The sequence below is a fragment of the Ctenopharyngodon idella genome, chromosome 14, assembly GCF_019924925.1.
Source record: "Ctenopharyngodon idella isolate HZGC_01 chromosome 14, HZGC01, whole genome shotgun sequence".
Classification (NCBI taxonomy): domain Eukaryota; kingdom Metazoa; phylum Chordata; class Actinopteri; order Cypriniformes; family Xenocyprididae; genus Ctenopharyngodon; species Ctenopharyngodon idella.
The window spans coordinates 25,305,547-25,322,780 of NC_067233.1; the positions used below are offsets into that span (position 1 = coordinate 25,305,547).

The 17,234-nt window shown below is 36.7% G+C and overlaps 1 long non-coding RNA gene across 1 annotated transcript in view; it reads right to left on the minus strand.

Annotated features, from left to right (window-relative positions):
- Nucleotides 1-763: 763 nt before the first annotated feature.
- LOC127494793 (uncharacterized) overlaps nucleotides 764-17,234 on the minus strand; it is a 77,203-nt gene continuing 60,732 nt past the window's right edge. Inside the window, exon 3 of the long non-coding RNA XR_007924975.1 lies at nucleotides 764-1,306. This is a non-coding gene — a long non-coding RNA (uncharacterized LOC127494793). The remainder of the gene's footprint in view (nucleotides 1,307-17,234) is intronic.

Here is a 17,234-nt window from a genome sequence, read left to right on the forward strand (position 1 = left end):
GTTTTGAATAAGTGATCTCTAGCGGCGAAAAATTACATATTGTGCTTTTATTAAAAAAAAAAAAAAATTTATTAAATAAATTTAGATTTTAAGGACCTTTTTCTTTACTTTTGTTAACTAAAACTATTAAAAAATTATTTAATTAACAAGAGTGCAACAGTCGGGTTCCTGGAAGTAAAAACTCCATTAATTTTCTTCACGCGGGAATTGATTTTGAACAATAACTTGAACTTTAAAAACAGACATACTGTGAGCTACGAGGTTGTTAATCCATGGTATTTGTATTTGCTGAAGCCGACAGCCCACATTATTTCAACTTATTTTTAAAATAATTGTGTTTAACAGCGGAATTCCGGGTGGAAAAACTACATTACCCATGATGCTGTTCAGAAAGTTACACCAATCAAAGATTCGAAAAAAGCAACACACCCCAAAAGATCTCGTTAGCTCCACCCACTCCCATGAAGCACTGAGAATGACGTAATCAAATCGATCTCCATACACTCCCAAAACACTGAAATGTTTGTATATATGCATATTTTGCAATAAAAATGCATAATCAACATTTGTAAATGAGTAGTTTTATATTTCTCCATCGCTCCCTCCGTTGCACTCTATTAAAATAAAGCTAAAATAAAATATAAACATTGAATTAAAAACTTAAAACTGAAAAAAACTTCTAGGAAAATGATTATATAATTTATATATATATATATATATATATATATATATATATATATATATATATACACACACACTAACATTTAAATACAGCAAAAATATTAAAAAATCATAAAATAATATATAAATATAAATGGTAAAAGAACACTGTACAATAAATAATTTATGTTCTGAATTGGGTTACCACTTGATCCAATGTAAAACCTGGATTCTAAAGCCAAACCAGTTTAGAAGCACCTCAATTTGTATCAATTCTTGCAACTACATGTCTGAGGATTGAATTGCTTTCTCTCTGCAGCCAGTATCTGATTTATCACATCTGTTTGTCTGAGGAAATGTGCTGCACTTCACCTGTGACGTCCCTGTTGCTGTGTTACTTTAACCTTAAAAAGTGTCAACCGTCGTTTGGTCTCGTTCAGCTTTTGTTCACGGTGCACAACATGGCGGTTAACTTCTTGCCCTCTGCACTCGCAGGGAGCCGCCAGACGTCGTGTCACTCGTCACGCTGGGGAGGACAGGAGGAAGATGGCGTCTGATGTTCTCAGGAAGTCCGTCCACTAGATGAACACTCCTTCCTTTTCACTCTTACTCTCCTGATTCTCATCACTCCTCTGGTCTTTAGCACCTGCCAACAGGACAGCGGAAAATGATGCAGCGCTTTCATAGCTGAGCGATAAGTCCATCATTCCAAGAGCTTTGATAAGACAACTATGAATTCCCACTACAATAGCATCAGTTTTTAAGTTTACAGGGATAGGAAAATAAATAAATAAATAAATAAATAAATCCCTTCAAGCATAAGCAAACATAGACATGTCAATTAAAACTGCAATGTGTATATATTTGCGCCACTAGTGACACTAAATACAATTGCAAAAATAATAATAGTTTTTTTAAGCTGATTTGAGTTAAAGAAACATTTGTATTGTATCATTTCTGTCAGATTTTATTGTTGATTTGACATGTTACTGAAATGTAAGCTTGGCAAACAGTTTTATAGATTTCTCTGTTTCCTCATTCAATTAGACAGGATCTGTACAATACAATACAATACATTAAAATAAAGTAAAATAAAATAAAATTACATTTATTAAATATTTAAATATGTTTTATATTTAAATAATACTTTCTGACACTCAGGGTTGCTTAATAACAAAGAAATAATTATGACATTATATAATTAACATAATAATATTTTTGTAATGCACCTTTCTTATACTCAGAATGCTAAAACAGAAATTTACGCAATTAACTCTTTCCACGCCATTGACGGAATTTTCCAGCAATTCATGTTTTCGCTGTAATAGGGTAGGGGGCGCTATTACGCATCTTCTGAAAGAGTACTGAATCTCCGAATCAAAACACAGGCAAAGAAGAAGCAGAAACAAGCGATAGAAGATTTCTTATGCACATGTAAAATAATCAACAAATATTAAACCGTTTATATGTCGACTCAATTAAAAAACAGCTTAAATGTCGACCCAGGAATAGGTGTGAAGACTGTGAAGCTTTGGCGGTGTTGATGGACTCGATCTACTCCATATATGTTTTGATCATCGTTTTGAATCCAATCCAGATGTAGTCTTTGACAAAAACGTGTTTTTCTTTTTGTTCAAAATGTTGCTTTTTTAAAAAATAAAACTTAAGCCCAAAGTATAGTTCACTTTTTATTCATACACGAAGGTCAGCGTACAGTGCAAGTGACGTGAATTTCATCATCAGAAGAGTATGTGCGTACTGTACGCGCACCGCCAGATTTTTATAACTGCACATTTCATTTTTTTTTGCAGTAATTAGTTTATCCACAAGGTGGCAACCGTGCCCTGAGGGCGTCGATTCACAAGGTAGTCGAAGAAAAACCGCATAAACAGAACAGACCAGAACGCATGCAAGCTACAGCGACAATGGAGGCCTACATAGATGAGGTATTGTGCGAAGAGGTTAGAAAGTACCCTCATTTGTACAACTCTAGCATGAAAGAATACAAAGATGTTTTAACTTGTGCTGAGAGATTGCTCAAAACTGCACGCGTCGAACGTCTGTGTATGTGTACGAGTCAAATGAAGTATACTTTGCAAGGCTGTGCATTCCTAGCGTACGTGTAAAAAAACAAAGTATACCCAGGGCTTTACCCACATTTAAGTATTGATAAAAAAAAAAAAAATGTAGCTAGAATTAAATATTTTGTGTTGTTTTGTTTTGTTTAAAAGCAGAGGCTTTGTTCTTTCGTTTTATATATTGCATGTTCAGATATCCATATAACAAAATATTCTGGGGGCCATGACATTTTTGTGAAAATTATCAAAAAAGTTGCCGCTGGCTGGCAACTTTTAAAAAAAACACTTGCAGCTAATCACAAAACAGATCGGAAAATCACATTAACAAAACAAATATGAAAACATAAGAACATAACATTAGCTAAAAATGAAGGCTATAGTTTAGGATTGATGGCCATTCAAAATGAACAAATAATGTCAAAAAACAAAAATCGGCACACTGCCACTGCTGCTCTCAAAATTTATTAAAAAGACAACGTTTCGACCACAAAGGTCTTCGTCAGGTCAGACAAACAGTAAATAATCAAAAGATGACAATTTCTTATCATTTTATCAACATGATCAATCACACCTGATACAATTCATTAAACTAATAACCCAATCAACACGAGTAACAAATAGAATTAAATATATACAAAAAACTCACACAAAAAAAAAATCAAATTCCAAATTTAAACCTTTTGGAGAGAGAGTATTTAATGTGTAAATATAAAAAGCTTCCCTCTGTAATAAGATTTTATTAATATCACCACCCCTTCTAGGTACTTTTATTTGTTCAATGCCTAAATAGTGAAGAGTCGACAAGTTATGTTTGAAAGCGTCAAAATGCACGGCAATGGGATTTTTTTTTGGTCCTTCAACTGTATATTACTTCTGTGTTTGGCTATGTGTGTTTTTAAACAACGCTTTGTTTTACCTATATATGCCAAAGCACAGGGACATTTGATCATATAGATTACATTTTTGGTATTACACGAAATTATTCGCTCAATCTTAAACTGTTTCCCTGAGTGAGGATGACTAAAAGTTTGACATTTTATTGTAAAATTACATTGTGCACATTGTCCACATCTATAATTGCCCTCAGGGACTGAAGTCTATTCTGACAAAATAAACATTTTTGCAAGCTACTGCCATTGAGATGAATGAGAATGCTAACAGACAGCTTCTCACTGTTATTATAAACCTCATTAGGTTTAAGTACCCGAGACAATTATTTTCAGTTATATTCCACTGCAGTTAGCTTACCTAATAAAAGATATCTGAGATGTCTTTATAGCCTTTAGCAAAAGTTGAGTTTTGACTGGTATCTAGGTGGCACGAGTACAAATTTCTCTCAGCAAAACCCTGCAGCAGTAACGTGAGGGATGTTGGTATTACGCTCATTTCCCATGAGTTACAAAAACAAAGCAATCAATGGGCACAGAAGTTCTCTTAAAGGGACAGTTCACCCAAAGATGAAAATTCTGTCATCATTTACTCACCCTCAAGTTATTCCAAACCTGCATGAATTTCTTTCTTCTGCTGAACACAAAAGAAGATATTTTGGTCGATGCCAATAGCCTAATGGGCAGCGCACCGACATATAGCGCAATTGTGCTTTGGCCGTCCCGAGTTCGAGTCCTGGCTTTCCCGATCCCGTCTCCCCCTCTCTCTCTCTCAAACTTCGCTAATAATAAAGGCAAAAATGCATAAAATAAATCTTAAAAAAAAGAATATCGGTAACTCATGCCCAAAGTATACTTCGTTGTTTTTACACGTATGCTAGCACAGTCGGACGCACAGCCAAAGTATACTTCATTTGACTCGCACGCATACACAGGCATTCAATGCTTGCGCAGTTTTGAGCAATCTCTCGCCACGAGTTACAACCAGTGTAAACATCTTTGTATTCTTTCATACTAGAGTTGTACAAATGAGGGTTCTTTCAGACCTCTTCGCACAATTTTTCGTCCATGTAGGCATCCATTGTCGCTGTAGCTTGCATATGTTCTAGTCTGTTCTGTTTATGCAGTTTTTCTTTGACTACCTTGTGAATCGACGCCCCCAGGGCATGGTGGACACCTTGTGGATAAACTAATTACTGCAAAAAAATGCGCATGTGCGACCTGTGTGTACAGTACGCGCAGTTACAAAAATCCAGCAGTGTGCGTACAGTACGCTCATACTCTTCTGATGACGAATTTCACGCGTACGCATAAAAAGTGAGGTATGCTTTGGGCTTCGACAGTTGACGGTAGACACTGACTTCCATAGGATTTTTTTCCATACTATGGAAGTCAGTGGGGCCCATCAACTGTTTGGTTACCCATATTCTTCAAAATATCTTATTTTGCATTCAGCAGAAGAAAGAAATTCATACAGGTTTGGAAAAACATGCGGTTGAGTAAATGATGCCAGAATTTTCATTTTTGGGTATACTGTCCCTTTAAGAGTTTATGTATAGGCCTGTACAGTATATTTATTTTTCAGCAATGGCAATGATAGCTATATAAATATGGGTGATTCCACAAAAACAAGTCCAGGTCACATTTCACCTCAACATCAAAAGAAATGTTATTTAGCATATTTCTGACAGGTTTCGTGAGTAACAGCCATATATGCTGAGGGTAGCCTCCTCATTGACACATTGAAGGAGGAAGTTCATGTGTATATATACAGGGTGTGGGTGTGTGTGTGTGTGTGTGTGTGTGTGTGTGTGTGTGTGTGTGTGCTTGTGTTTGTTTGATAAAGATCACTCATCTGACTATGACAGATTCTGTTTTTCAAAGAATATGACTTAGAAGCTGTGATGAGGAATCATTAATCCCATATTGTCATCAATCATTTCAACCAGACAAACATGACAAGAGCTCCGTGAGATGCTGATGGATTTTAAATAACATTTAGCATGTCTGCACTTTGTCTTTTTGTACAATCTATGATGTACACAGAAAGATATTATGTTTCCTGAACTCAGTCACTGCTAAAGGAAAGTTCATAAACACAGATATATTTGCCTTAAATTTGAAGTGTGCAATTTCTACACCAAAAGGAATTACAAAAATAATTATTGTATTCAAGCGGTCCGCGTTCGTGGCAGTCTGCAGCGCGAGCTTCCTGTCGCAGTATGACGTACAGTATGCGCAGGAGCTCAAACGTTAGGAATCTGTGAAAAAGTCAATCTTTCCAATTGAGATTGCGCAAGCGAATGTAATCTTAATTTTTTATATAGGTTGCGGCATACAGGATAAGCACAAGTATGAACAATACAACACACTCATCTTCCCTCTCTGTTGTAAACAAACACAGCGTCAGCTCACATGTGAGTTTCTCCCGCACATACTCCATTATGTAACAGGAAGCTCCACTGTTTGCAGAGGCTGTGGATTACAGGTAATAATGTTGTAAATAATGTTCAGTTTCTTTCACAGACCGATTGTTTCGCTTCATAAGACCTCAACGTATCGTCAGGGGCCACGGGTATTCATTTTGTTTTTCCTGTATATATTTTTTGACTCTCAAAGTGACGGTAGCCATTGACTTGCATTGTATGAATCACCAAGGACCACAGTTTCAGCTAAAAATCTTCTTTACTGTAAGAAAAAAAAAGACACCTATATCTTGGATGGCCTGATGGTGAGTAAATTAACAGCAAATTTTCATTTTTGGGTGAACTATCCCTTTAAAAGGTTAGTTCACCCAAAAATGAAAAGTATCCCATGATTTACTCACCCTCAAGCCATCCTAGGTATATATGACTTCTTTCAGACGAACACAATTGGAGATATATTTAAAATATATATTTTTATCCTGACTCTTCCAAGCTTTATAATGGCAGTGAATGGTACCTGAGATTTTGAAACCCAAAAAAATGCATCCAACCATCATAAAAGTAATCCATACGGCTCCAGAGAGTTAAGAAAGCCCTTCTGAAGCGAAGCGGTGCATTTTTGTAAAAAAAAAAAAAATCCATATTTCTAACTTCATAAACTGTAATCGCTAGCTTCCTGTAATGGCCGTACACGCGTTCACGAGAGTAGAGTTCAGGCAGAAGGGTGACCTCTGACCCGACGTATGACATAGGAAGACCAGAGAATAGAGCAAAACAAAACGGCGGTCACGAATTAGAAATCTAAAAAGTTTTAAAGAAAAATATCAGATGATTTCGATATAAGAGAAGTGGAGCTATGTCATACGTCGGGTCAGTGGTCATCCCTCCGCCGGAACTCGACTCTCATGAACGCGCGTACAACTGTTACCAGAAGCCAGTGATTATACAGTTTTCCACTCCTTAAACAAGCTAAAAAAGGGATTTTTGTACATCAATCAACCAGAAAAAAAGAAAGACTTACTCAGTGTAGCCTATTGATTGGTTAAGCCCACTTTTCTGAGGTGGATTAGTCATAAAATGAATGTTTTGATAGCGATAGTTTTGACAGATTTATACTTTTCAGGTGAATCAACCTAGAAATACACTTTTAAAAATAATGGTTCCAAAAGAGCTTTTTCACAGTGAACCAATTTGAGTTCCCCAAAGAAGCTTTCAGTGAATAGTTCTTAAAAGAACCATTTTATTTTCTTAGTGTGAAGAACATTTTATTAACCTAAAGAACCTTTTTCCTTTTGTGGAATGGAAAGGTTTCATGGAACCATAGAAGCCAATAAAGAACCCCTTCATTTTTAAGAGTTTAGCTACAGTCGTCTCTGTACATTAAGCTGGGACAGCAGTATTTTAACATCGGAAAAAATGACCCACTTCAGCTGAAAGAAAACTAAACATGAGCTTGTCATTATCTGCTGTTGACATAAACCTGGAGAGGTTATTTATCTCCACTTGAAATCGGAACCAACCATCCTCATGTCAAGCACTGACAGGATGAACCACTCTGTCATGCACGGTCAGACAATGAAAATACAAAAAGTTACTCTACAAAACACCTCTAATCGGAGGGAAGAATTGGCTCAGAAATTACGAAACACTTCATAGTTGTTTGACAGAGACAAACGAGTGCTGCGGCCCAGAATGCATTGCTGTGGTGAATGCATTGCTTCAAAAAGACACTAATGGTAGTGAGAGGAGGTGAACGACACATCGAGGGTTTTATTTTACTGTACGTAATGCTATAGTGATGCTTGTGTCTGCTGGCATAAACCGCAGACCCTCTTTAGCTTATGACACATACATTTGCACTGTGAATTCACTGTAATTTTTGCTGGAACATTTTCTCACATTAAAAGAAAACTACTTCAAACTACCTCAGAACACAAAATGTTCCAATAATACAAAGATTTCAGCTTCACAGATACTCATAGTTACAGTTAATGGCAATTTAATTACCCTCATGCTGTATAAACAATGTACATACCCCTGAAAATGGTTCTGTGACAGAGATTAACCTTCTTGTCAGAATTCCCTCCAGCAACAAACCCCTATAAATCTCAGCAGGAGCTGCTTCAGCACGTCTTCCAGTTCCACGTCAAGTGACGATTAATCATTCGTGTGACAAATAAGAAAAATAAAAGCAGCTCTTGATGGAAAGTAGTTGGCAGATGAGCTTGTTCAGAAACTGAAGAAGGCTCTCAAAGTGAGAAACTTTGCCAAACAGTAGAAGACTCTTTGAAGTAATGTTGACAAGATAAACCACTTTTACATCTTTGAATTTGAAAAACAGGGCCAATATATTCCTCTGTTCTTAGATAAACTGTATATTTGTTTCAATATTCCATTATAAATCAGCATTTGGTCTTATTTTGTTTACGTATGCATCAAGTAAACACGTTAACCTGATTGCTGTGCGTGTATTAAATGGTCAGTTCACCCAAAAATGAAAATTATCCCATAGTTAAATCACCCTCAAGCCATCCTGGTTTAAATGACTTTCCTCTTTCAGTCAAACACAATCGGAGTTATATTAAAAAATATCCTGGCTCTTCCAAGTTTTATAATGGGAGTGAATGGTACCCGAGATTTTGAAGCCCAAAAAAGCGCATGCATCCATCATAAAAGTAATCCATACGGCTCCAGGGGGTTAATAAAGGCCTTCTGAAGAGAAACAATGGGTTTTTGTATGAAAAATATCCATATTTTTATCTTTATAAACTGTTCACGAGAGTCGAATTCCAGTGGAAGGGTGACCTCTGACCCGACGTATGATGTAGGACATATGACGAAGGCATAGCATAAGCTCAGGAATTGAATAGGTGAGAGCAGAAGAGCAAAACAAAATGCGGGTCATGAATTAGAAGTTTAAAACAAGAACTTTTAAGGAAAAATATCAGAGGATTTCGATATAAGAGAAGAGGAGCAACGTCACATGTCGTACATGGGGTCAACGGTCATCTCGTGAACGCTCTGATGGATGTTACCGGAAGCCAGTGATTATAGCTTATAAATATGGAAGTTTTTCTTACAAAAACACATTGCTTTGCTTCAGAAGGCCTTTAATAACTCCCTGGAGTTGTATGGATTAATTTTATGATGGATGGATGTACTTTCTTGGGCTTCAAAATCATGGTTACCATTCACTCCCATTATAAAGCTTGGAAGAGCCAGTATATTTTTTTAATATAACTCCGATTTTGTTTGGATGAAAGAAGAAAGTCATATACACCTAGGGTGGCTTAAGGGTGAGTAAATTAAGGGTGAGGGATAATTTTTATTTTTGTTTAAACTATCCCTTTAATGGGAGTTCTGTACCTTATTCAGAAAATCCATTATAATTGAATAATAAATAAATAAAAATTTAAAAAACAAATATTTATATAATATTTGTATTTTAATATATATATGTCTATATATGTTTCTGTCCAAGGAAAATTAATGAATGAGAATAAAATTAATCAATTGCTATATTATTAATGAAACTTAATTATGCTCTACAATGAAAAAAATGAATCATAACAAATGCAAAGCGTCAGCATATAGAAACATGTAAACTACTTTTTTTGCAGTTAAGGCTTAAGCAGAATAAGGACCTTAATCGGAAAATTATGTTCATGTAACAATGCAAATCTTTCTAAGAATGGTGCAAAAACTAACAAATTATATTCAGTCAACCACAACGCATCAAGAAGGATGTAAGCCAACACTTATACACTCACTGAGATTAAAGCACGAAGATCTGGGAACCCCCGGTTTTCTATAAACCCGATTTCCTGTGCCGTCTCCCCCACAGGCGAGAGCGAGTGTTTGGGCTCTGGGGCAACGCAGTGCACTTCATCATTCTTATGAGCGGCTCTCAGACAGCAGCGCTGCAGCCCAGTGTACTATCAGCCTTTAATCCATCATCTTTTATGGAGAGTAATGGCTGTGCTTTTACACCAGCAGAAGGGAGGATGGGTAGAGCGCCGGGGCAGGCAGGATGCTGGGCCTGCAAACATCACCCTTCAACATGGCTGGGGTTTCAGAGCTATTATAAGAAGGGAAATCATGTTAGCTTTACATTTCGAATACTTCATATATCCATGCAGGTGCATGTGCTCAATTCAATTTTGGCTGCTTGAGTTGGACATGTGTGCGACAGGTCCAAAGTTCTTCACCCTTTAGTAATTTTGAATTGAAAGTATGATAAGTTACATTTTGATCAAACAAACAGGTTGTACTAGATTTTACAAGCAACAGGTTTTGTTATATTATACTTACGCTGGGGAGACCAGGGCTAGTTGTCACGCTGTTTACTGCAGTAAATATTTGAAAGTAAATTTCTGTTTAAGCACAAACCTTAAAGTGCCCCTATTATGCTATTTTAGAAGCTGCTAATTCTGGAGGTCTTCTACAATAGGTTTACATGCATTCATGGTCAAAAAACAAATTTTTCTCATAATATACATTGCAGCATCACCTCTTTTCTCTCAGTGTCTGGAACGGTTCAATAAAGGATCCAGTCTCTCTAAACCCCTGCTTTCTGAGAGCCTACTCTGCTCTGATTGGTCAGATGGCCCAGTCTGTTATGATTGGTCGGCTGCTTACAGCATGTGTTGGAAACAAAACGCCCACTACCATCTGAATTGCAGCTCAAGAGACTTCCTCAGCACTTGATACACAGTGATATGAACAGTAACAATAGCGCTGGTTTTGCTGAATCAATTCAGACCCGAGTCCTCATTCTTTTGAAGCGCATGCCAAGTGGATTTGCTTTCGCAGCGCAGAAAACAGCATCTCCTTGACATGTCGACAACATGAACCAAACTCTTCCAGGCCTCAGCTACAACTATAATGTTCTGTTTGTTGCAAAGTAGACATTGTTCATGGGCGACCATTGAAGAATATATGTGGAAATTATGCAAATTTATTACAAACCTACATAGGTTCGAGTTGGTCCTAACCAGCAATTTGTCTGTCTACACCAGATGCGACGATGAGGCAAGATAAAGTCAATCAAAAATCACAGCCAATCAGAAGAGCACGTGGGCAGGCTCTTTCTGCAAGCTCCGGGCACTCGCAACGAAATGTTTAAGTAGGCCACATTATAAAATTCATGAATATTACACTATTTTAACGTTAGTAAAAAATACAGGCTGAGTTACTGAAACAATTTTTTGTCATAGAACACACTTGTCTTTTCAATGATATTCAAACTCACATTAGACGGTTTTAACATTAAATAAAGCACATAAACAGTACCTGAGATTATCGTTGCCATATTTGTGTTGTTGTTCCAGCCGCGATGTCGCAGCAAAATAGAAACCGTTTCTAACAGAATAATCGCTTGTCGCTGTCGTGGCTAGTTAAGACAAAAACTCTGATTAACATGGAAACGATACCTTTTATTACGTGTCGCGGCATCGCGTGGCGTCTGGTCAGGACACGGACTGGAATTACTGGCAACTCGTTTCAGGCAGTTCAGAATCTGTTCTTTCTTTTGGAAGACAATAACTGCTTTTATCTGCACTTTGATCTTCGAAACTTTGCAAAGCTTCTACATTCACAAACAGCTATATTACACGCTACATGAAAGGTAATATCTGAAAAAGCATAATGGAAGGCCTATAAACAGATAAATAAAAAAAAAGAAAAATTGACAATTTTTACAGTCATTGCCCAAAGTAAAAAAAAAAAAAAAAAAAATGACTTGATGCACTAACAGCTTGCACCAGTGCAAACCTTCTTTTGGTGTTAAAAAAAACCACTGTCAGGATTTACTAAAGATGCTTAAAAGGTGTGGAAACTTTTGTAGCTGACCTTATTGCATATGCATTTGCAGGAGTTTCTCTTTCAGATGCAAAATTTATTGGAGGAAAGAATTTAAATGAATCAAGCAACATGATTTACTAAGGTTTGCGCTAGTCAATTTACTGGTATTTGCGCCATTATTTACCGCCCAAAAAAGTATGTCTTACACCGTGTCCTAATCAGAAGTGATGCGATAAGATTCCAGCGACGAGCAATTTGACTGTCCACACTAGACGCGACGTGACAATGAGAAGCAATAAAATCAATCAAAAACCACAGCCAATCAGAAGAGAGTGTGGGCGGGCTCTCTCGGCAAGAGCACAGCAGACGCAATGAAATGGGCAAGTAAGTAAAATTCAAAAATATTACACAATTTAAACATGTTTAAAGTACATACAGAGTGGCTGAACCAATCTTTGTCATAGAATACACTTGTTTGTTCGCATTGAGTTGACAGTTTGAACGTTCTTGTACCCATTTATTCATTTTCAAGATCTGACTGAGGTGAATTAGCCAGTTGTTTTCATTACAGCTAAAAAGCTGGGAACACAGAATGATATTCAAACGCTTTTAACATTAAATAAAGCACATAAACAGTACCTGATATTATCATTGCCATACTTTGTGTTGCTGTTCCCATCGCGACGTCGCGGAGAAATAGAAACCATTTCTAAAATAGAATATTCGCGTGTTGCCGTCGCGGCTGGTTAGGACACGGTGTTATATGCTAATTTGCGCTAATTTGTGCTGATCTTGGTTGACTGCGTTGGTCATTATGGAAATTATCCGGTTGCGTCTATGTTTCTTTAATTTGTGCGCCGTCAGTAGATCACGTGCAAAACTTTCCACTCCCATCTGCGCATCTGCCCTGTTTAGTAGCCTAATTGTGGCCCTATGTGAGGTAAGTTGTCACAATAGGACATTAACAGAAAAACAATTATTTAACATAAAATCATAAAAGTTAATGTTTTAAAAATATAATAACAAATGATTAGCTCAAAAGCACATACTCAGTTAGCTTTTGACAACATCTCCATGTGACAGCTAGTCTATAGTCCCTTATTTATACATTCTTTTTTCTTTTTTTTTTTTTTTTACACAAATTTGTTTAATGAGCACCTGATTTGCTCGTTTTGTTTAATGAGCATCTGCTTTGAACCTTAAATGAATTGACCTCATATACATTTCTCTATTAATTTTGTGTGCTAACTCCACTCAATCTCTCTCTCAAGACTTCAAAGTCCTTCAAAAGGTGAAACAGAACACAAGTCACAGACAAAAGCCCATTATGAGACACAATGATACATCACAGGAAACTTTACAAGAAATACCCCCCCTAAAAACACCATTAGAACATGTTTAAATAATAGATGGAAGGTAATACAAATACCTACTGTAACCATATCTGGATTTGAGCAAGACTCAGCCAAAACATGAAAATGCATATACTGTATATAAATCACATTTATCAGATTCCCATCTGATTTAATACATGCACAACTCACTTATAGGGCTAGGATGTTGTGGGTTGTTGCTATGTGGTCACTAAGGTGATCTGATTAATTAGTGCTTTGCTAGGGTGTTCTGAATTGTTGCAAGTAACAGTGGTTATCCCATTGACTTCCACAGTATTATTATTATTTTTTTCCATACTATGGAAGTAAATGGGATAACCACTGTTTGGTTACCCCTTATTCTTCAAAATATCCTCTTTTGTGTTCAGCAGAAGAACGAAATTCATACAGGTTTGGAACAACTTGAGGGTGAGTAAATGATGACAGAATTTTCATTTTTGGGTGAACTGTCCCTTTAAAAGGCCACAGTCAACTCCCTACCATTTGTTATACTAGCAAATGGGTCTGAATATCTACTGAGAGTCAGAATGCCATCTGTTGACTTTGTCCAGTGGATATTCCTCTAATCAAAGAAATCTGGTCCCCCCTCCTCCGGCCTCCTTATGGCGCTTTCCGCGTCTTCAAAGTTCTGCGCATCGATTAGTAACTTTGACGCCTCCGTGCTGGAGAGAGGCCAGAAATGATAAGCGCTCATGGGGGACGTGAGAGCTAAGTGCTAAATCAATGTTTGCACGTCTCCGATGCGGATAGCGTTACTGAAAGGGCCCAGTGGCCGAAGGTAGCGATGATGTTTCCCCGGGGTCGTCTTTAAGAGTCACACTTATCGGCTCATTTTTGGTGCAATCATCCACATGATCAATCATGCCCTTCGTGAGGAGAAAATAAAGAGTCTTAATTCCCCCTTCATTCACTTTTTAAGACCTTTCATTCAGCCAAAAGTGATTTGAACATCATATGATTTTCTTTCTTTCATGCATTATAAGCACAAATGTTTTCTATACATGAAAGTGTATGGTGATTTACACTACCAAACTCAAAAAAGCACCATAAACGTATCATAAAAGTAATAGAAAAGGTAAAATTCTATAGAAAACTAAAGCTTTAGATTTTTCACAGAAGAAATAAAACAATACATGTTTGGAATGACATGTGGGTGAGGAAATGATGACAACGTGAGGCAAACACTCAAAAATTACAGCCGTAGCTGATACAGGTGCACTTTTAGTGCTCACTGGTTTAGAAGTTCACTTAAGCAGATAAAGCATGGAGATGTCTTATCGAAAATCACATTTGTCATCTGTGTTCTGGTTGCACGCTCATCTCATTCGATCTGCTAAACCGCGTCATGAATCACTTGCCTTTGATTTGAATAAGTCGTTAATAACAGGAGATGAGCTGCAGTTTCAGGTTGTCTCAGACAGATGCAATGAAGCGTCCATCTTTAAAGCTGAAAGACGAAGATGACCCAGAATGCACACACTCTGTGATCTGTTTGATCTGATAAGATCTCTCACTGGTATTCTGGAGGTATGAACCTCCTTGTCTGAGCACTAGCTATTATCTCATGTGTCAATGACAGGTAAAGTACAGGTTAACAGGTCTGACTATGAGAAAGGCACTTAAAATTGGGTCTATGGGTGAGCGATTCTTCAACTATGAAAACTTTTGAACCTGAGGACTAATTAAAAATATATATATATTCGCTTAACACATTTTTCTCTCCCATTAGCTTGCATCCATTCCAGTCTAATTCTGTTATTTTACTGAAACATTATGAATCGCCACAGTCATTTTCACCACATGTGGTGGAAATGATTTTAAAATGGCTGATATCTTTGTTTTGATCATTTCAAAGCTAGTATTTTATGTATTCAAAATTTTACACATTTTGCATAATTTTACTTACAGCTCAATTGCAGCAAGAAATGAAATATTGTTCACTAGTGATATTTATCTTTTTGTTGTTGTTGTCTTCACATCACGTCTCATATTTCATCTCAAGCTCTTCACTGGCACTGTTGTCTTCTTGGTAAATACTAACTTTTGATAAAACTTTATTAGTGGCAAAATTATTGTCTGTGATGGAGATGACAGCGCAACTGAGGGATAGAAATGAATTGTGTAAAATTTAAATAATTCATTTTCACAAAATAAATATTCAAGAGTTTATTTGCTTTGATTAGTTTTATGATGGATTTTTATATCTACAGATTTAACGTCTGGGAAAAGAGTAAACCAAATCTATATAACATAACTCAAAAGGCATTTATAAAAGTGAATCAATTCTGAAGGCATGGTAAAAAGTTTCCAAGACAACTTTAAAGTCGGCATGAAACAGAAGTTGCAATAGTCTTTTCTTCCCTTTTGTGATGTATATCTGAGTAAAACGGCTTCTGGAATGAGAATAAAAATGCAGGGTGGGACTGGATTTTATCCTTGGGAACTGATTGGATCGTGGGAAGTTGGGCGTTGCTAACTAAGTGGAGGCAGATCTGAGAGGCCGTTTACACGACACCGTTTTCAACTAAAAATGGAAAACATTTTATGCGTTTTGGCCGTTCATTTACAAGCCAATGCCGTTTTGGGGACCTGAAAATGCAAACTTTTGAAAACTTTTCCATGTTTCTGAAAATGATACTGTTATCATCTCCATGTAAAGTACAAAAATGCAAATTTGTGAAAATGGTGACGTCACACGCACACGTATTACATATTCAACATATAACAACCTTTGTCTAACAAAAACAAGTAACAAATCTGTTTTTAATAAAAAAAAATCCCCTGAGACAAAAATGCCCATAGTTGAAAAACCTATGAGTGTTCCCTTTGTAAACCATTAAAAATGTTTCATAAATACAATAATGTGATTTTTTTTTTTTTAACGCAAGTGCTTTTTGCTACTAAATTTTTAATTCATATACAGAAAAATTATAATAAAAGTATTAAGTATATAAGCATTTAAAGAGGCCATATGATGCTATTTTAAAAGGTCATTATTTTGTTTATTGGGTATACTAGAACAGGTTAAAATGTTTTAATGCTCAAAAAACACATTATTTTTCACATACTGTACATTATTGCAGCACCTCTATTCCGAGACTGTCTGAAACACGCTGATTGAGTTCCGGTTTCTTCAAAGCCCCGCCTTATGAAAAACCTAATGCTTTGATTGGCCAGCTGACCCAGTGCGTTGTGATTGGCCAAACACCTCAGAAATGTAACGCCCCTTATCATAATCGTGACATGGTGATAACACTACAATTCACTGAAACCTCACCTTCTTTCTCTGTTTTTGCCTTTCGGCTGGTATTATGTTAGTATTACAAATTGTGATGTACACATTTGCGGAATTAATATCCGGACTCTGATCGAGGTGTTTCAGGCAGATACATTATACGCTAAAAGAAAAGGTAAACATTAAACAGCATCATATGGCTTCTTTAAATCAAAAGTTCTTTTAAGAGCATGAGAAACAAATTCAGTCAGGTGTGTCCAAACATACACCGGTCCTGTACATATATGCGCATGTGTGTGTGTGTGTGTGTGTGTGTGTGTGTGTGTGTGTGTGTGATGGTGAGCTGGGACGCCCACAGCTGAGTGACACCTACTTAACGTCACAGTATTTCACCATTCACATATTTCCTGTCAGTCTGACGTGTTGCTACACGGAGGCTCATTTTTCAAATCCATCGTTTAAAGCTATTTGAAAACCAGTTTCATATTAATCTCCTCCTTTCTCACTCTGTCCATCTCTCCTAATCTCAGCACTTCCCTTTCTCTCTGTTTCTTAACTCTTTCACTTCCCTCTCACTCAGAGGAAAATGTTATTCCATAGCTCAGATAATTTGACCCTGAAAGAACTTGATGAGAAATGTTGAGATCTCTGACTTTTGATTTCAGATTTGGCATCTACGTTTAGGTATAGTACATAAATTCTGTCAAAATTTACTCATCCTGATGCTGTTAAAAACATTTTGACTTTATTTT